Below are 21,509 nucleotides of genomic sequence, written 5' to 3' on the forward strand. Positions count from 1 at the left end.
TATTGTACTCCCTGTACACACATGACTGTGTTGCTAGGTTCAGCTCCAACTCAATAATTAAGTTTGCTGATGACACTGTGATGGTGGGCCTGATCTCAGACAACGCTGAGAAGGCCAACCGGGAGGAGGTGGCTGATCTAGCACTCTGGTGCCAGGATAACAGCCTCTTCTTGAACATCAAAACAACGAAGGAGCTGATCATGGACATTAGGAGGGCACATCATCAGAGGACGCACACTCCATTGAGGATAAATGGGGCTCCTGTGGATAGGGTGAACTGTTTTAAATATCTGGGAGTCCATATCTCCGAGGATATGACATGGGCATCACACGCCTCAGCACTCGTGAGTAAGGCAAGGCAGCGCCTTTACCACCTCAGGCAATTGAGGAAATTCAGAGTGTCTCCGAGGATCCTCCAGTGTTTCTACGCAGCGGCGGTGGAAAGCATCGTGTCCGGGAACATTACCATCTGGTTAGAGAATTGCTCTGCCAAGGACAAGAAGGCTCTGCAGAGAGTAGTACGTTCGGCCGAACGCACTATGGGAACTTCACTGACCAGCCTGCAGGAACTATACATCAGGAGGTGCCACTCCAGAGTCAACAGTATCATGAGAGACCCAATTCCAACCCTGCAACGGACTGTTCCAGCTGCTACGGTCAGGCAAACGCCTCCGTTGCCATGCGGTGAGAACGGAGAGGATGAGAAGGAGTTTCTTCCCAGAGGCCATTCGGACTGTAAACGCCTTTCTCACCAGGGACTAACTCTACTGAACGTTGTTCCTACCATTATTTATTACGTAAAATAATATGTGTGTTATGATTGTGTTTATAGTTTGTTTGGTTGTTTGGTTGTTTGGCTTTTTGCACAAAAGTCCGCGAGCATTGCCACTTTCATTTCACTGCACATCTAGTATGTGTATGTGACTAATACACTTGACTTGACTTGTCTTGACTTGCTCTAGATGTCAGCTGATCTACATCGATGAGACCAAACGGAGGCTGGGCGATCGCTTCGCCGAACACCTCCGCTCGGTCCGCAATAACCAACCTGACCTCCCGGTGGCTCAGCACATCAACTGCACCTCTCATTCCCCATCCGACATCTCTGTCTTGGGTCTCCTCCAGGGCCAGAGAGAGCAATACCGGAAATTGGAGGAACAGCACCTCATATTCCGCTTGCGGAGTCTGCATCCTGCGGACATGAACATTGAATTATCGCAATTTAGTTTGCTCTTGATGTCTGCTCCTCTTCCTCAGCCATGGGCCATTGACATTCCCACCAGGTAGCGAGTGATGCATTTCCAGAGATTAGACTCCCACCGGGACAGGATCAGAATCGTCAGCATGTTCACTGCAAGTGAAAGAACAAAAAATAAGAAATTCATACCCGAGCCCAACAACGACTTGTAGAAACAAAGTGCCACAGAAACTGATTTACCATAATTTTAAAAAGGACTAGCTGTAGGAGTATTCCGCCTGTCAGGCAGTATTCCTGGAGAAATTGGAGAGGTGACGTCTCCGGTCAGCGCCTTCAGACTGATTGCAGGGGGAAAGCAATGGCGGAAGAGAGGAGTTGCAAGTCAAAATGTGGCAGGTAGCAGCTGAGTACATGCGGTCCTGATGTACTCACTGTCTTTCATAACAAGAGAATTTCATTCATTACAAGAGGATTTCAGTATAGGAATAAAGAGGTTCTTCTGCAGTTATATAGGACTCTGGCGAGAACACATCTAGAGTATTGTGTACAGTTTTGGTCTCCTGATTTGAAGAAGGACATCCTTGTGATTGAGGCAGTGCAGCGTAGGTTCAGGAGATTGATCCCTGGGATGGCGGGACCGTCATATGAGGAAAGATTGAAAAGTCCAGGCTTGTATGCACTTGAGTTTAGAAGGACGAGGGGGGGGGGGGGGGTCTTAAAGAAAAGGAACTTACCCCCCTACAGAATAGAAACATATACAATTATAAAAGGACTGGACACGCGAGATGCAGGAAAAATGTTCCCAATGTTGGGCGAGCCCAGAACCAGGTGCCACAGTCTTGGAATAAGGGGGTCATTTAAGACTGAGGCGAGAGAAAACGTTATCACCCAGAGAGTTGTGAATTTATGGAATTCCCTGCCACAGAGGGCAGTGGAGGCCAAGTCACTGGATGGATTTGGGAGAGAGTTAGATAGAGATCTAGAGAAGCTAGTGGAGTCAAGGGATATGGGGAGAAGGCAGGAGCGATAGGGGACGATTAGCCATGATCACAATAAATGGCGGTGCTGTCTCGAAGGGCGGAAAGGCCTCTTCCTGAACCTATTTTCTATGTGACCATGCGACCATAATGCAGTTTGCTCAAAGATTGAATGACATGTATTTATTGGAAACACCTTGATGAACACAGTGCCAACCAGAGCAGAGCATAAAACATATTAATTTCCTTGAGGCACAGCTCAAACAGCCAAGTAACTAATTGGAATTTATTTCACGAATGTGAAACGTTTTTTAATACAAAGGTCAGGTTTGTGTTTTGATCTACATTTCCTGAAACGGAAGGGTTGTCCTTGTACCGCACGCTAATTTCACGTCAGTGTTCAGACAAGAGGCGGGATATCTTGGAGCTCAATTGCTATTTTAATTTAGTGGTTACCTCGCCGTGTTATTCTGCTCTCCTCACACTGCCCGAACTTACTGCGTAAGATTAAAAGTCATTGCCGACATGACGCCAGCGTTCATTCACACATTCACACATTCACACATTCACAATTGCAACACAAATCTTTGCCTGAGATTATACATTACATTGCGACACGAGGTTAACTCGAAGTAAACGTTAGGATGGAGTAAATACTGTATCGCAATGTAAAAGCAGTGTGCAGCAAAACCACCATTGTCTGAACTGTTGAAGGTGCTCTGTGCATGAAGGAACAACAGATACTGGTTTCAGCCGAAGATGGACAGTGCTGGAGTAACTCTGCTGGTCAGGAGTCACGACTTCTCTGGAGAAGAGGAATAGGTGACGTTTCAGGTCGAGACCTTTCTTCAGACTGAGAGTCAAGGGAAAGGAGAACGAGAGACATAGACGGTGGTATAGAGAGAATAAGAACTAATGAAAGATAGATATGCAAAAAAGGAACGATGACAAAACATTCGAATAAATAATAATAAAACGATGATAAGGACCCGGAACGTCACACATCTCTCCAGAGATGCTGCCTGTCCCGCTGAGTTACTTAAGCATTTTGTGTCTATGTTCGATTTAAACCAGCATCCGCAGTTCTTTCCTACGCACGATGATAAAGCAAGCAGCTCATTGTTAATGGCCTATCCCGCGAGCATGCGACTTAATGCGGCAAGCGCAATCTAACGTGGTCGCTTTAGCCGTACGGCCTCGCGGGGTCGTTCCCACTTCGATCTACGGAACCGTATGGAATTGTGCGGAGCTCGTCCCGACATCGTGCGGGGCTCAGAAAAACTGACACTGTCCAAAAATTCCGCGCGGCAACGGCCTGCCGGCCCACAGCCGCCTCGACGCCGCACGCGACGTCTTGACGCCGTACACCTGGCGCGAACTTCCCGCGGACTTCGCTCGAACTTCATGTCACTCACTCGACCTCCGCGCGGCCCCCGTTTCCGGTTTGGTCGCGCTTGCCGCATGCAGTCGCATGCTCGTGGGACAGACCCTTTAGGTCGCGCTTGCCGCATGGTGTCGCAGGCTCATGGAACAGCCATTCGTTAGGTGAACGATAGACAATGACTTTACAAGACGTGTTTAAAGCTGTTGCGACGTGGGTGGGGGAGGTATGGAGTGACAAGAGGGGTTACTTGAGATTAAAGGGTTGCAAGATGAGGAACTCAGCGGGTTAGGCAGCATCCCAGGAGGGAATGGACAGACGATATTTTGGGTCACAACCTCCTTTCCCTGCACAGATATTGCCAGAGCCGCCGAGTTCCTCCAGTACTTAGTGCCTTCCTCAAGGCACCAGAATCTACAGATTCTAGCGTTTACGTATGTGTGTCAGGCAGCAAATGCCGGCATCGCTGGTTTCAACATGGTGAAGGCTATGAGTATATCTGAATCTCGACTCACCGGGAATACCAATAGCTGCCAGAACAGGATAATAAATGGCCATTATTTGATCAAATATCCAGGTTCCCATTTTGCGCAAAAGTTTCGATTCCGCGCGTGATGTGCAACAGCAGCTTAGTGTTAAACCACCGATGAGATGTCACACATCTACTAATCACCGAAGTCCTGAGCGACATCAGTCACCTGATAATTGATTTAAGTTACACTTACTGAATTAACAAGTTACGTCAAATGCTCCCGGGATAATATCATCTATTGGGATCAGCAATTTACAATAAAAGGTTAAACAACGGAATGCCATTTTGGCATTGCAGACGGTTCAAAGGTCACTTCAGGGCAAGAGCAAGTTATTCACTTTGGTGGCATGAACAAGAAGGCAGATTGTTATCTGAATCTTGTCAGATTAGGAAATGGAGGGAGGGGGGCGGCAATGTGACCGGGATGTCCAGGTACAACAATCACTAGAAGTAAGCATGCAGGTGGAGTAGAAAGTGAAGAAAGCAAATAACACGTCGGCCATAGCGACTGGATTTAAGTATATGAGCAAGGAGGACTTCTGTAGTTGTACAGGGCCCCGTGAGGCCATACCTGTGGTATTGTGTGCAGTTTTGGTCGCTTAATTCGAGGAAGGCCATTCTTGTTACTGAGGGAGTGCAGCGTAGATTCCCCAGACTAATTCCCTGAATGACGGGACAGACATATGTTGAAATAATGGATCGACTGGGCTTATGTTCACTGGACGTTAGAAGTGTGAGAGGGGATATTAAAGAAACATGTAAAATTCTGAAAGGGCATGGACAGGCTAGATGCAGGGAAAATGTTCACGATGTCGGGGAGCACAGAACCAGGGGTCACCGTTTAAGAATAAGGAGTAGTCCTTTTCGGACAGAGATGACGAAAAACGTTTTGAGCCAGTGCGTTGTGAGTCGCTGGAATTTTCTGTGGAGGCCAATTTACTGGATGTGCCAAGAGAGAGGTAGATGTATCACTGGGGACTAACGGAATTAAGGGATATGTGGAGAAAGCAGGAACGGGGTACCAATTTTGGATGAACAGCCATTGTCATATTGAATGGCGTTACTGGTTCGAAGTGCCGAATGGCCTACTACTGTCCCTATTGTCCATGTTTATGAAAGTAGAAATCAACGAGGGCGCTCACGAGTTAATGTTAGAGTATCTGATCTGTATGGTCAAGGGTATATATGAGTACTGCTGTGACTGAAAGACGATGTAGTCAAAAGTATTTACACACACACACACACACACACACACACACACACACACACACACACACACACACACACACACACACACACACACACACACACACACACACACATAGACACACAGACACACACACACACAGACACACAGACACACACACACACAGACACACACACAGACACACACACACACACACACATACACACACACACCCATACACACACACACACACACACACACACACACACACACACACGCACACACACACATATACACACATATAAACAAAAACACAAACACACACACACACAAACAAAAAAACACACACAAACACACAAAAACACACACACACACACACAAACACACACACAAGCACGCACGCACACACGCACACACACACACACACACACACACACACACACACACGTTGTCATTCCCAACTGCAGATACACTAGCTTTAGTAAAATTCAAGGGGTGATGTGTAATACGTACAGGCAGATATGCAGTTTAACGTACCATCAATGTCTTAAAAATGGTCTTGTAAGTCAATATAAATCAGGCATCACCGAAAGACACAACAGAGCAAACACAGCTCAATCCCAAATACAGTGATCATTGGGAGATTGTTCAACGAACAAAGGATTAATCTACTCCTAATGCACAGAATTTTCATTTGATGATTTGTGTATTGCAAAAGGCACTTTAGAACGCTTACATCTTCCAAATGGTCTTGGAAGAAAATATACATCATGCACCACCGAAAGACAATGCCTAATTCCACACCATTACAGATAAGCAAAGGTCATGTTAGCTTTTCGACTTTATTTCATATTTTTTTACGATTGCCCTTTGTCCCTTGGCAACAGGGAACACAATCTGACTGTAGAAGACGAAAGTGAGTATAATTTCCACATGCTCAGTTTCATTGTTCTTTAAAGCCCATAAATATAATATCACATGAAGAGGACTTAACCATTTTTAAGCAATCTACCAATCCCCATCCCTTGCTGTCTTCTTGACGCTTTGCAATTCATCATTGCACAACAAGGGATAGGGATAGGGATAGGTAAATTGTTCCTTCTTCTTGCGTTTGAGGTAGCAGAAGTCTGGAGCAGGATGCTGCCATCCGGTTCAACATCCGTCGGTGACCGCCTTAAAAGGACGCATGATCCGGGTTGGCGCCAAGCTGTCTCTGTTCGTTGTCGTTCGCCCGGCTGAGGTCAGTTGACCAGGCTCACCACGGGGAGGTCGACAACACGAGCCGCCGCTAGATCGTTTAAAACGATTAAAGTCCTCTTAATGTGATATTATAATATTGTGCTTTAAAGAAAGTTGTGACTGAGTATGTGGAATCCTCCACAGCCCGAATTCCCGCTCCATCCTCTCCCCTCCCCATCCCTTTGCCTCTCCCTTGCATAGCCCCCCCCCCCCCCCCCCCAGATTTGCCCAACCCCCTCGCCCTTCACCCTAGGCCCCACCCTTCGGCCTCCCACCCCCTTCTATTGTTCTGCAGAGCCAAAAGAGATGGGGGAGATATTGAACAATTTATTTTCTTCGGTATTCACCAAGGAGAAGAATATTGAATTATGTGAGGTAAGGGCAACAAGTAGATTAGCTATGGAAACTATGAGATTCAAAGAAGAAGAAGAACTAACACAATGGAAACATTTTAAAGTGGATAAGTCTCCAGGTCCTGATAGGATAATCCCTAGGACATTGAGGGAAGTTAGTGTAGAAATAGCAGGGGTTATGACAGACATATTTCAAATGCCATTAGAAACGGGAATAGTGTCGGAGGGTTGGCGTATTGCGCATGGTGTTCCATTGCTTAAAAAAGGGTTTTAAGAGTAAACCTAGCAATTATAGATATGCTAGTTTGACTTCAGTGGTGGGCAAATTACTGGAAAGGATACTAAGCGATAATATATATAAGCATCTGGATGAACAGGGTCTGATTAGGAACAGTCAACGTGGATTTGTGACTGGAAGGTCATGTCTGACTAATCTTCTTGAATGTTTTGAAGAGGTTACTATGGAAATTGATGAGGGTAAAGCAGTGGATGTTGTCTATATGGACTTTAGTAAGGCCTTTGAAAAGGTTCGTCGTGGAAGATTGGTTAAGAAGGTTCAATTGTTGGATATTAATGCAGGAGTACAAGATGAATTCAACAGTGGGTGAAATGGAGATGCCAGAGAGTAATGGTGGATGGCTGTTTGTTAGGTTGGAGGCCAGTTACTAGTGGGGTGCCTCGGGGATCTGTGCTGGGTCCAGTGTTGTTTGTCATTCACATCAATGATCTGGATGATGGTGTGGTAAATTGGATTAGTAAGTATGCAGATGATACTCAGATAGGCGGTGTTGTGGATAATGAAGTAGATTTCCAGTCTCCAGAGAGATTGAGGCCATTTAGAAGAATGGGCTGAAAGATGGCAGATGGAGTTTAATGCTGATAAATGTGAGGTACTACATCTTGGCAGAACAAATCAAAATAGGCCGAACATGGTAAATGGTAGCGAATTGAGGAATGCAGTTGAACAGAAGGATCTTGGAATAACTGTGCATAGTTCCTCGAAGGTGAAATCTCATGTAGATAGTGCGGTAAAAAAAAAGCTTTGGTGTGCTAGACTTTATAAAAGAGCATTGAGTATAGAAGTTGGGATGTAATGTTAAAATTATACAAGGCATTGGTGAGACGAATTCTGTAGTATGGTGTACAATTTTTTGTCGCCCAATTATAGGAAGTATGTCAACAAAATAGAGAGAGTACAGAGGAGATGTACTAGAATGTTGCCTGGGTTTCATCAACTAAGTTACAGAGAAAGGTTGAATAAGTTAGGTCTATATTCTTTGTGCGCAGAAGGTTAAGGTGGGCTTGGTAGAGGTCTTTAAAATGATGAGAGGGATAGACAGAGTTGACGTGGATAAGCGTTTTCTATTGAGAGTAGGGAAGATTCAAACAAGAGGACTTGACTTCAGAATTAAGGCACAGAAGTTTAGGGGTAACATGCGGAGGAACATCTTTACTCAGAGAGTAGTAGCTGTGTGGAATGAGCTTCCAGTGGAAGTGGTGGAAGCAGGTTCGATTTTATCATTTAAAAATAAATTTGATAGGTATATCGATGGGAAAGGAATGGAGGGTTATAGTCTGAGTGCAGGTAGATAGGACTAAGGGAAATAAGTGTTCGGCACGGACTTGTATTGCCGAGATATGCTATGTCGCTCTTCCAGGGAGATGCTAAATGCATTTCGTTGTCTCTGTACTGTACACTGACAATGACAATTAAAGTATAATCTGAATCTGAATCTGAGATGGCCTGTTTCCGTGCTGTAATTCTTATATGGTTTATATGGTTATATGGTTTATATTAGTCAGTTTTGCACTGATATGACCGCCCTATGCTAGAAATATATGTGGCAATCGTTATTCTGCCGCCAGCCAGCGTCTCTCATTGTCATAGGGTGAAAATGTCCTCGGGAGTTTCCAAAGACAAGCAGATGGACTTCCAAATGGAATTTTAATTAAAAAAAAAATATTTTCGAAATTACAATGCTGTCTTATTAAACCTACTTTCTAAATCTAAAGTTGCTCTGTCGCATAAATGTAGCATTTGATTAAACATTTCAATTTTAACATATTGCGTCTACTCCTCTCCTTCCTCGTCTGCCCTTTCGAGTTCGGTGGAATCCATGGCCACCTCTTGGTAGTCCTTGTCCAGCACCGCCATGTCCTCCCGTGCGTCCTGGAACTGTCCTTCCTCCACCTCCTCTCCCACGTACCAGTGGACTTGGGCTTGGCGTACATCTTTTCGAACTTCAGGTCCAGGCGGGTTCAGGCCATGGCGATGGCGATGGTGTTACTCAGCATGCAGAGGGCGCGTTGCACCTTAGCCAGGTCGCCCCCCGGCACCACAATCGGGGGCTGATAGTTGATGCCCACCTGCGGGAGTAGGGAAAGTGTAGACATTGAATTTCACTTCCATGGCCCATGTGAACAAGCGAGCTCCTCCCAACCCCTTCGCAGTGTGAACCCGTGTTTTTGGGTGAACTGCAAAGCCCCTGTTCCTCGGGCGAGGGCGCTGGAAAGGGGAATGTATCAATTAAGAGATTATCCCAATTCTTTACTTCTTCCCCTATCAGAAGCTCAATGTTCACTGGAGTATTTTTACAGACCGATTACCGGATAGCAAGAGATACTTCGGACCACCGTTTCCAGGCACATGAATTCCTAGAAATCTACCGACTCTCCTCCATCCCTTGCGCCCGCATTTGGACAGGATGTCTCCTGCAAATTTTAGGACCCGATGAGAACGTTCCCATTGGATAACTACATAGCGTTGGGGTATTGAGTAGTGAGGGCTCAGTGATGAGAGAGGGGGAGGTACTTGTTCAATTATCGTCGATCAATACAGAGACATCTATTTAACATTTCTAGCTGTGCAGTTTACTTGAGGTATCGGACAAACAGAGCTAATGCCCCTCCTCCACCGAGTATACACGATTTTGTCTCACACCCTTCACTTACCTTGAACCCAGTCGGGCACCAGGCAACGAACTGGATGGAGCGCTTGCTCTTGATGGTGGCGATGGCGGCGTTGACGTCCTTCGGCACCACGTCCCCGCGGTACAACATGCAACACGCCACGTGCTTGCCCTGGCGGGGGTCGCACTTCACCATCTGGTTGGCCGGCTCGAAGCAGGCGTTGGTGATTTCGGGGACCGACATTTGCTCGTGGTAAGCCTTCTCGGCCGAGATCAGCGGCGAGTAGGTGGCGAGCGGGAAGTGGATACGCCGGTATGGGACCAGGTTCGTCTGGAACTCAGTCAGGTCCACGTTGAGGGCGCCGTCGAAGCGCAGCGAGACGGTGATGGACGACACGATCTGCGCCAACAGGCGGTTGAGGTTGGTGTAGGTGGGGCGCTCGATGTCCAGGTTCCGCCGACACACGTCGTAAATGGCCTCGTTGTCCACCATGAAGGCGCAGTCGGAGTGCTCCAGGGTGCAGTGGGTGACTAGCACCGCGTTGTAGGGCTCGACCACGGCGGTGGAGATCTGCGGCGCCGGGTAGACGGAAAACTCCAGCTTGGATTTCTTGCCGTAGTCGACGGACAATCTCTCCATGAGGAGGGAGATGGAGCCCGAGCCGGTGCCGCCGCCGAAACTGTGGAAGATGAGGAACCCCTGGAGTCCGGTGCACTGGTCGGCCTAGGGTGGAATTCAAACGAAAATCATCAATAGACGACTGGATGTGACGTTACTGATGAACGCTATCAAGCTGCATCTGAGGTTTAGCGCACGAAAATAGGACTCGAGCGATCGCGCGACATGGTTTATTCATAACCTATGCCAACACCTAAATGCTAATCTGGTTGGCAGTCAGGGCTGGGAGGGTTTGTCTATATTGAGTCGCCATACGTGTGGACACTTCCCATCCACATTACTGTCCAAATCACTTCCGAAATTCTGATCGTTTATCGGCCTCCGACATGTTACAGCAAGGGACTGTTGAGCTCAATTTGGATTGAAATGTCAATAAAGATATACAGCTCTGGCAATTCTGTGTTGAGAGCATTATGTGGTTTTCCGGTTGCTCCATTTATGAAAGGGCGTGCAGACTTAGATGAGGGCGCAGATGAGTTTCTCTAGAATTATGCCCGGGTTTGAGGCTTTTAGCAAAACAAATACCTGGATTGTTTTTGTTGTCGGAGACTTATAACCATAAAACATATAACCATATAACAATTACAGCACGGAAACAGGCCACCTCGGCCCTACAAGTCCGTGCCGAACAACTTGCCTGCACTCATACCATAACCCCCCATTCCCTTCTCATCCATATGCCTATCCAATTTATTTTTAAATGATATCAATGAACCTGCCTCCACCACTTCCACTGGAAGCTCATTCCACACCGCTACCACTCTCTGAGTAAAGAAGTTCCCCCTCATGTTCCCCCTAAACTTCTGTCCCTTAATTCTGAAGTCATGTCCTCTTGTTGGAATCTTCCCTATTCTCAAAGGGAAAAGCTTGTCCTCATAAACTCTGTCTATTCCTCCCATCATTTTAAGGACCATTATCAAGTGCTCGTAGGGACCAGCCGGGAGCGGCCAGTGCTGAGGGCATTTGAGCCGGTCTAACCGGCTGCAAACCAGCGCCGTGAGCACCGGGGTCGGTCCCAGCGGTTTAAGTTTAAGATTAACAGCCGGTTTGACCGACTGCGGAACTGCCGCGAGGGACCAGTCCCGTGAACACCGGGGTCGGTCCCAGCGGTCTGAGATAAACGAGCAGCCAGGAGCGCTGAGAGTGTTGGAGCCGGTTTTGACCGGCTACACAGCAAAATCCCGACGAATCGGGTACAACCCCACGGACCCCATTGAATTGAGTGGCGGTGCAGGCTCGAGGGGCTGAATAGCCTGCTCCTGCACCTAATTTCTATGTTTTCTATGTTGCTAGGACCCTTACTATAGGTATGTGGGAAAATGGTGTAGACCCTGATGGGCCAGAGCCTGGTAATACAGCGTCCCATGATCCTAAAACAGCAGGGACACTGCTGGACACAGTGGCTGATTACTTTAAGCCAAGTCAAACAGGGGCAGACTTGGATCCCAGGATGGCAGTTGTATTAACTATATGTCTGGCCACAAACTCCAACAAGAAATATTTACAGAGACTGGCCAGACATCTGCCACCTGGCAACCGTGAGGCATTACAGGTGCCCAGTGTAAACCAATGCATTTGGCAGCATATGGGGAGGAACATTAGGAACCAGGACCTCAAGATCCAGACAAACCTTAAAGGGACTGACGGCAGGGATCACAGCATACACCCGCACCCTGGACAAAACAGAACTAACCAAAGACCATCAAGACGCACTAACTCTGTTTTGCAATGTTCAATATGAGCTGAACAACATGCGGAAGGCTGCCATTCAGCCAGCACTGGACCCAAAATATGCTACCATTTGCAAACGAAGAACCGCAAATACCTCAACCCTTTTGTTTGGACAAGACTTGACCGCACAAGTCAAAAAACTGGATGACGAAGCCAAGACACTGGGGCTCATCAAGGCCAGCGCAAAGGCCTATTTTGGAGCACGATACCAGCCACATGCAAGACCAGAAAATGTGGCTCATACCAGTGGCAGTGCCAGAAATCAATATTACCCGCAGCAGCCTTTTTTAGGGTATGGCCAGGAACGGCCACCCTGGAAGATGCGGAAGCCTCAACCTCCCACACAACCCCGAACAAGAGATATGAAACCAGAACCCCCCTTTTTAAAAAAAAACGATGAAATAACACAACCACCAGTAACCATGGAGGTAGATGGGTGTGGTTCTTCTGTAAAAAAGGGCCCCACGACGGGGGGGAGGTTGCAATACTACAGTTATGAATGCTGTAAAATCACTACAGACTCGTATATTCTAAGCAGTATTCAGGGTTATCTGATAGAATTTACTTATCCCAATAACCCCCCAGTACAACATACACCAGAAAGGCATTTTGTCCTTACAAAAACCGAACAATCTAAAGCCCACATGGAGCTACAATGATTGTACACAAAGGGTGTGATTGAGCATACTATTCATGAAAAAAAGGAAAAAAAAGAATTTTTATCAAACATATTTATTAAAAATAAAAAAGATGGGGGTTGCAGGATTATCATTGACCTTTCAACCCTAAACACATTCGTTCAATATGTTCATTTTAAGATGGATACTTTTATTACTGCTAAAGATTTAGTGTCAGCTGGGTTCTATATGGCAAGCATTGACTTAAAAGATGCATACTATACAGTAGCCATCAGAGGGGATCACAGACGGTATTTGAAATTTAACTGGATGGGGGAACTTTGAAAATATAGAGCCTTACCAAATGGGCTAACATCAGCCCCCAGATTATTTACTAAAATTCTTAAACCAACTTTGTTACGTAAACAAAGCCATAGTGTGATGCATTTCCCCCGTTCTGCCTCATCAATCGGGTACTAAGGGAAATTCAGCAACTCGGCATCTGGGATTCTCATAGTACCCGATTGGCCTACTCAACCGTGGTATTTGGTCATACAGGGGATGGTGTTAGAACCATGTTGCCTTATTGGACATAGCCCGAATTTATTAATTCATCCCGTGACTGGGGGCAGTCATCCATGCCATAAGACTATGGATGTGTTTGTTGATTTGTAGAGTCTGAAAGACCCACTACACGGCATGGGGCTGTCAGACAGGACGATGAATCTCATCTCATCTGCACAAAGACTGTCAACACGGAAGCAGTACCTTGGACACATCAAGAAATGGGGCATATACTGCTTGGACAACAACCTCGACCAAAGGGCCACGAACATTCCGGCCGTATTGGAATTTTTAACAAGCCTCCATTATGATAATCGATTGGGCTACAGTGCCATCAATAGTGCCAGAAGTGCACTCTCCAATTACCTATCACAAGGAACGGAGCGGCACACGGTGGTAACGCACCCCCTGGTAACAAAACTTATGAGTGGCATATTCAATGCAAATCCCCCTAAAACCAGGTACTCTAAAATCTGGGAGGTGGGTGTCGTTCTAAACATGCTGGGGAGCTGGTCGCCCATAACAGCATTGTCACTTCATAAACTGACCATGAAGATGGTTATGCTCATGGCGTTAGTTACCGCACAACGAGTCCAGTCATTAAGCAAACTGAGCCTGGACTCCCTGATCATCTCACCCGAGAAACTGGTGTTTGTCATACAGGATTTAATAAAATAAAACAGACCAGGTTCATCGGGTCAAGTGATTGAATTTATGGCATATCCATATGACGAACGACTGTGTATAGCAAGACACATCCAATTATACATAGAATATACGAAGAGCATTCGAGGTCAGAAAATGGCGTTGTTAATCTTTTACAAGAAACCGCACAAAAGGGTCACGACCCAAACTATATCAAGGTGGCTCAAATATGTCCTAAAGATGGCTGGAATAGACACTAATGTTTTTAAATCTCATTCCACCAGGGCTGCAGCAACATCCGCAGCAAAAATTCTGGAGGTACCCACAGACCAAATCCTCAGAATGGCAGGATGGTCATCCGAAAGGGCTTTCCAAAGGTTTTATAATAAACCAGTTTTGGAGCCATCATCGTTTTCGGAAACCATTTTACGTTCAACAATATAATTTGCCCGAAAGGTTACAGGGCTATGATTTCATTTAATAATTTTTTGTTTTCGTTATACCACACAAGTCTTTGTATAAGTGTGTTGTAAAATTACTAATGATGCTCTCTCCCAATACCCAAGGCAGTTGTGAAGCATGGACTCGTTCCATAGCATGAGGTCACAGAGCTTTGAAATCTTCACGTAGTCACTCACGTGACTCCGAAGTAAAATAATAAGATTAAACGAGAACTTACCAGTTTGAAGTTTGATCTGTATTTTATGAGGAGGAACGTTGAGGGAATACGTGCCCTCCGCTCCCACCCTCCTATGATCATATCAAAAACTGTGATCTCTTTGATAATCTTACTATGTTAGGTCATTATAGTTTTCTGCGACCTCACACCGCTGCTTTGAAGAATACACGCATGCGTTGGAAGCGGGTTCTTCACGTGTTCTCTCAACGTTCCTCCTCATAAAATACAGATCAAACTTCAAACTGGTAAGTTCTCGTTTAATCTTACTATTATATTGAAACTAATAGTATTGTGATCACTGGACCCGAACTGTTCCCCAACGCATTCCTCCGCCACCTGTCCCGTCTCATTTCCTAACAGGAGGTCCAGCATTGCCCCTCCTCTAGTAGGTACCTTATGTATTGCTGCAAAAAAACTACCCTGCACGCATTTTACAAACTCCAACCCATCCAGCCCATTTACAGAATGTGTTTCCCAGTCTATGTGTGGAAAGTTGAAATCTCCCACAATCACTACATTGTGCTTACTACTAATATCTGCTATCTCCTTACATATTTGCTCTTCCAATTCTCCGTCCCCGTTTGGTGGTCTATAATACACCCCTATAAGTGTTGCTACACCTTTCCCACTTCTTAATTCCACCCAAATAGCCACCCTAGATGAGCCCTCCAATCTATCCAGCCAAAGCACTGCTGTAATATCTTCCCTGACTAGCAATGCAACACCTCCACCTCTTGCCCCTCCAATTCTATCACACCTGAAACAACGAAATCCTGGAATATTTAGTTTCCAATCACAGCCCTCCTGCAACCACGTTTCACTGATCGCCACAACATCATACTTCCAGGTGTCAATCCAGGCTCTAAGTTCATCCACCTTTCTTACAATGCTCCTAGCATTAAAATATGCACATTTAAGAAACCCCCCGTCTCTTATTCTCTGTCTATTTCCTTTTTTTCTTTCTCCTCTTGTGTCCGAGTGCTTCCCTTTTCTGCTTCCTGCCTCCCATTCTGTCTACTAGCTTTCGCTATTTGAGTCCCTCGCCCCAACCATTCTAGTTTAAAGACGATGAATATTTATTCAAAATAATGTAATTCATGGAATCATGGAGTGATACTGTATGGAAACTGGAATAGTGGATTTATGCGGATGCTGGGCCAAATCTCGATGATTCATTTCGGAGGCCTGATAGATATTTATGCAAATACGATACAACCATATAACCATATAACAATTACAGCACGGAAACAGGCCATCTCGAGTATCTGGTCGGTGCCGAACACGTATTCTCCCCTCGTCCCATATACCTGCGCTCAGACCATAACCCTCCATTCCTTTCCCGTCCATATATCTATCCAATTTTTTTTAAATGATAAAAACGAACCTGCCTCCACCACCTTCACTGGAAGCTCATTGAACACAGCCACCACTCTCTGAGTAAAGAAGTCCCCCCTCATGTTACCCCTACACTTCTGTCCCTTAATTGTCAAGTCATGTCCCCTTGTTTGAATCTTCCCTACTGTCAGTGTGAAAAGCTTATCCACGTCAACTCTGTCTGTCCCCCTCATCATTTAAAGACCTCTATCAAGTCGCCGCTTAATCTTCTGCGCTCCAAAGTATAAAGCCCTAACTTGTTCCACCTTTCTCTGTAACTTAGTTGCTGAAACCCAGGCAACATTCTAGTAAACCTCCTCTGTACTTTTTCTATTTTGTCGACATCCTTCCTATAAGTAGGTGACCAAAATTGTACACCAGACTCCAGAATTGGCCTCACCAATGCCTTGTACAATTTTAACATTACATCCCAACTTCTATACTCAATGCTTTGATTTATAAAGGCCAGCAAGAGCTGCCGGTGGGTGCCGGTCCGCACCTCGTCTGCAGGGGAGGGAAGAGGGAACAGAGAATTAATCAGCGCCACAAATGCCCTTCCTTCCCGGACGCGGGGAGCTTTTGAGACAAACCCAGACACATGAGCCTTCGCCCGCCACTCCAAATTACCGATCACCGTGGGCTCCAAGTCGATGAACACAGCCCGCGGGACGTGCTTGCCCGTCCCCGTCTCGCTGGTCTTGTCCATCTGGCTGGATCCCGTGCTCCAGGCAATGCAGCTTCCAGCAAACGTTGCCGATCTGGCACCCGGCTGGCCGACGTGAACTGAAATACACTCACGCTGGAGATGGGGGGAGGCACGGGGTTAGTATCGGATGTGGATATGTTTTGAGAGACGGAGAAAATGAGGTGGGGCGTAAAGTCACCCGGCGCTTCTTCCTATGCTCCAAGTATAACCCCTCCCCCTCCGCCTCCCCCGATGCCGTCCCAAGAAACCCACCCTCGTCTGTGTGCACGTCCCGTTGTTAACAGGGTCTCCCGGCGATAACATGGTTCTCTTAGCACCGCTCGCATTTCTCCGATTGGTGCACGCCGCCTACAGAGGGCTCCCGTTCACCAATCAATCCTCAGAGTTCCACCACGTCACCCACCACAATGTCCAGTGATCACCGCAGCCCTCGACAATGACTGGCTGACGCCGCCGGTCGCGCTATTTATACGCCGTCATTATGGGGGAGTCCCGTCGTCTGATTGGTCGGCCGGGAGAATGGCTGCTATGTGCCAGCCAGTGGCGGGAGGGCACTGATTGGCCGCTTAGACTAAAGGGCAGGGTCAAATGTTGTCCGCAATAGATAATGGGCAGCAATTGTTTGTACTCCTTAGTGAAGACAGATCCAAAGTACCTGTGCAACTTATCCCCAATGTCCTTGGTCCCCATAATAAATCATCCTTTTCAGTCCTTAAGGAAACAACTTTGGTCTTAACGATTTTTTTTTCTCTTTACATACCTAAAGAAGCTGTCCAATCCCAGGCATACGATATCGTCTAGATCAAGATGATGGACCCCAACACTGGATGAGAAGGGGGGAGCACCTCATCTGTGCAACGATCTAGGAAGAGACTGGCAACACCCTCGGAGAGGTGTGAACTTTAGGGCACAGCCCCAATATCGGCTGAAATGATAACACCGCCTACAGGTAGCAACAGCCATCGACCCTAAAACAGCTTCATCAGGATTGCTGTCAATGAATTGTGTGAGAACTGGTTACCATACCATCGGCTTGATGGACTTTGGGGTACAATTGAACTAGTGGGCATGACTTTGGTTTGGTGGACTTAGGGATTTGAAATACTTCAAATGTCATTAGAAATCGGAATGGTGCCGGAGGGTTGGCGTACTGCGCATGTTCTACCATTGTTAAAACATGGGTTCTCAGAGTAAACCTAGCAATTTCCGACCTCGTAGTTTGACGTTAGTGGCGGGCAAATTAATGGAAGGGATACTTAGAGATAATATATATAATCATCTGGATAAACAGGGTTTAATTAGGAACAGTCAACATGGTTTTGTGCCTGGAAGATCATGTTTATCTAATAATCTTGATTTTTTTAAAGAGGTTACTAGGGTAATTACTGAGGTTAAAGCGGTGGATGCTATCTATATGGACTTCAGTAAGGCCTTTGACAAGTTTCCACTTGGAAAGTTGGTTAAGAATGTTCAATTGTTGGGTATTAATAGTGGAGTAGCAAGATGGATTCAACAGTGGCTGAATGGAAGATACCAGAGGGCAATGGTGGAAAACTGTTTGTCAGGTTGGAGGCCGGTGACTAGTGAGGTGCCTCAGGGATCTGTGTTGGGTCCATTGTTGCTTGTCATATACATCAATCATCTGGATGATGGTGTGGTAAATTTGATTAGTAAGTATGCAGATGATGCTAAGATAGGTGGTGTTGTTGATAATTAAGTCGATTTTCGAACTACAGAGAGATTTAGGCAATTTGGAAGAGTGGGCTGAAAGATGGCAGATAGAGTTTAATGCTGATATGTGTGAGATGCTACATCTTGGCAACACAAATCAAAATAGGACGTACATGGTAAATTGTAGTGAATTGAGGAATGAAGTTGAACAGATGGAACTAGGAACAACTGCGCATAGTTCCCCGAAGATGGAATCTCATGTAGATAGCGTGGTAAAGAAATATGTTGGTGTACTGGCCTTTATAAATCAGAGCACTGAGTATAAAACTTGGGTTGTAATGTTAAAATTGTACAAGTCATTGGTGAAACCAATTCTGGAATATGGTGTACAATTCTGGTCGCCAAATACTTATTGTAGGATAAAACAAATTATAGGAAAGACGTCAACAAAATAGAGAGAGTACAGAGGAGATTTACACGAATGTTGCCTGGGTTTCAGCATCTAACTTACAGAGACAGGCTGAACAAGATAGGTCTTTATTATTTGGAGCGCAGAAATTTGAGGGGGACGATAGAGGTCTAAACAGTTATGAGAGGGATACAGAGAGTTGTCGTGGGTAAGCATCTTCCGTTGAGAGTAGGGAAGATTCAAACACGAGGACATGATTTGAGAATTACGGGACAAAAGTTTAGGGGCAACATGAGGGGGAACATCCTTACTCAGAGTGTTGTAGCTGTGCGGAATGAGCTTCCAGTGGAAGTGGTGAACGCAAGTTCGTTTTCATCATTTAAAAATAAATTCGATAGGTATATGGACGGGAAAGGAATGAAGGATTATGGCCTGAGTGCAGGTAGATGGGACTAGGTGAGAGTAAGTGTTCGGCACGGACTAGAAGGGCCGAGATGTCCTGTTTCCGTGCTGTAATCGTTATATGGTTATCTGTTATACGGTTATATATGACACTGTGATACATTGTGACTATCGTTCTGCTAAATATTGATCTAATGCGTCCGACCATTATGTGTACCTACCGAAGGCTGTGCCTGTTATCATGATTGATAAGAAGGAGGGAATGAAATAGCTAGTAGTCAAATCGAATAGTTAAATCTAAAATTGGGGTCGTTCTTCTGCAAATGCATGGTCTACTAAAACAAAAGAATGGCGCGGTGCCAAGTCTGAATAACTTTGTAAATTATATGGAACACAACATGGAGGGCAGGTTGTCATTTTAAATAAAGAAATTAAGATGAAATCCTGCAGAAATAACATTTGCTTCATTCAAGGCCATTAAGAAGCCAAGATTGACAAAATAGCTGACGGTCCAAAGATAAGCAATTACTTGTCATTGGATGAGCTTGATTTGGACCCAGATTTTTGTAAATTGTGAAAGACAGCAGAATCTTTCAGTCGTGCCATATTCAGACTTGGTAGGAGTGTTTTACGGATAAGAAGAATGTATAATTCTGCCAACTTTCCATTGTACTGTGAGTGGGAGCCCGAGAAGCGCTGAGCAACGTTTGTGCGCATTCTAGATCTTTACGACTCCCGTCTGACGAATCAATTAAAGGCTGCCACCTTTTACATTTAACTGTTTTTGTTGTTATCTGCTTTTTAAGAAACGAACTTTTATACCCTCTTTCCCACCCTTGCTCTCTCCCCCTGTCTTTCCTTATGTATTTCTGCCTGGCTACTCTGTATCTGTCCCTCTCTCCCTCTCTCCCTCCCTCCATCTCGCTTTTCAACTCCCTCTATCCGTCTCCCTCTCTCCTCCTGTCTCCCTCTTCCCCCACTCTGTATGTGTGCATTCCCCTCTCTCTACCCATCGCGGTCTCTCTCAAGCTTGTGTTTACAGTATCTGTATTTTACTGTGCTTCTTTCGAGATTAAAGATTTCCCTCCCCCCCTCTCTCTCTCTCCATCTCGCTTGTCTCTCTCTACGTGTGTCTTCCTCTCCCCCTCTCTCTCTCTCCCTCTCTCCCTCTCCCCCTCTCTCCCTCCCATTATATTTCCTTGTAACTATCCTATCTCTCTCTTCATCTCTCTCCCGATCTATCTATCTATCTCTCTGTCACTCTCTCTCTCATTTTATGAAACCGCCTCTCTCTGTCTCCCGTCCGTCTTCCCCTCTATCTCTCCCTCTCTCTCTTTGCCTTTCATCCTCTGTCTCCCTCTCTCCCCCTGTCCCCCTCCCTCCCACCTCTTCGCTCTCTCCCTCTCACTCTGTATCTGTCTATTTAATTCTCTCCTGTGTTTCATTCCTCTATGACTCCATCAGGCCAGTTTTAAATTGGCCGAACGCTGCCCACATCCCCGTCGAACTGTGTCTCCCTCTGTGACGTATACAGTGTCTCTGCAGTTGTCGTCCTAATTCCTGCGCAACTGCACGGTTCATTAAAACCACAATAGGATGAAGTCCATTTTGTATTCCTTTTTCATGTGTTGCTAGACTGTTTTCTCAGAACGAAAATGAAAAGCGTAACCTCTATAACTGATGGAAATTTAGAATTTATCGCTGCAAGGATGATGAGAGAACAAAATATTTGCGGTTTTTCTCTAACAGTAATTTTGTGCTTCATGATCATTGCAATTAAATCTAAAAATAATCCTTGAGCTGACGTCAAGTGAGCGGACGAATATATTATGAATGGACTTTCGGCAAACCTCGAATATTTTCACGGGTTGTTCATCATACATCATCAATACCCCAAAGATAAACACATAATCCCCTATAGTATTTTCCCCGTTACGTGCAAAATGACGCACACTGATTTGGTTGCAAGGCTCACGCATTTTTGCTTATACAGACATCCCACCTTCACTCTATTACGAACATACGGCAATATCTGACGAGGAATGTTGAGTGTTGAATGGTGACTGTAAAGCCGCCAGTTCTATGACTGACCCGTCGTGGTACTCCTGCATTTCGTGTCTATCTCTACCTTTATACTACAAATGATTCAGTTGTCCGGGAGAAACTGGATGGAGCGGTGCTTTGGATGTGGTGCCCGCTATACTAGCTGGGATATTGGCAATAGGGAGATCACATTTTTAGCACAAATAACGGAACG

At 45.7% G+C, this 21,509-nt stretch overlaps 1 pseudogene; it reads right to left on the reverse strand.

Annotated features, from left to right (window-relative positions):
• Positions 1-8,922: 8,922 nt before the first annotated feature.
• Positions 8,923-21,363, reverse strand: LOC129693591 (tubulin alpha-1D chain-like; annotated as a pseudogene).
• Positions 21,364-21,509: the final 146 nt, after the last annotated feature.

This window comes from Leucoraja erinacea, unplaced genomic scaffold (genome assembly GCF_028641065.1).
Source record: "Leucoraja erinacea ecotype New England unplaced genomic scaffold, Leri_hhj_1 Leri_360S, whole genome shotgun sequence".
Lineage (NCBI taxonomy): Eukaryota > Metazoa > Chordata > Chondrichthyes > Rajiformes > Rajidae > Leucoraja > Leucoraja erinaceus.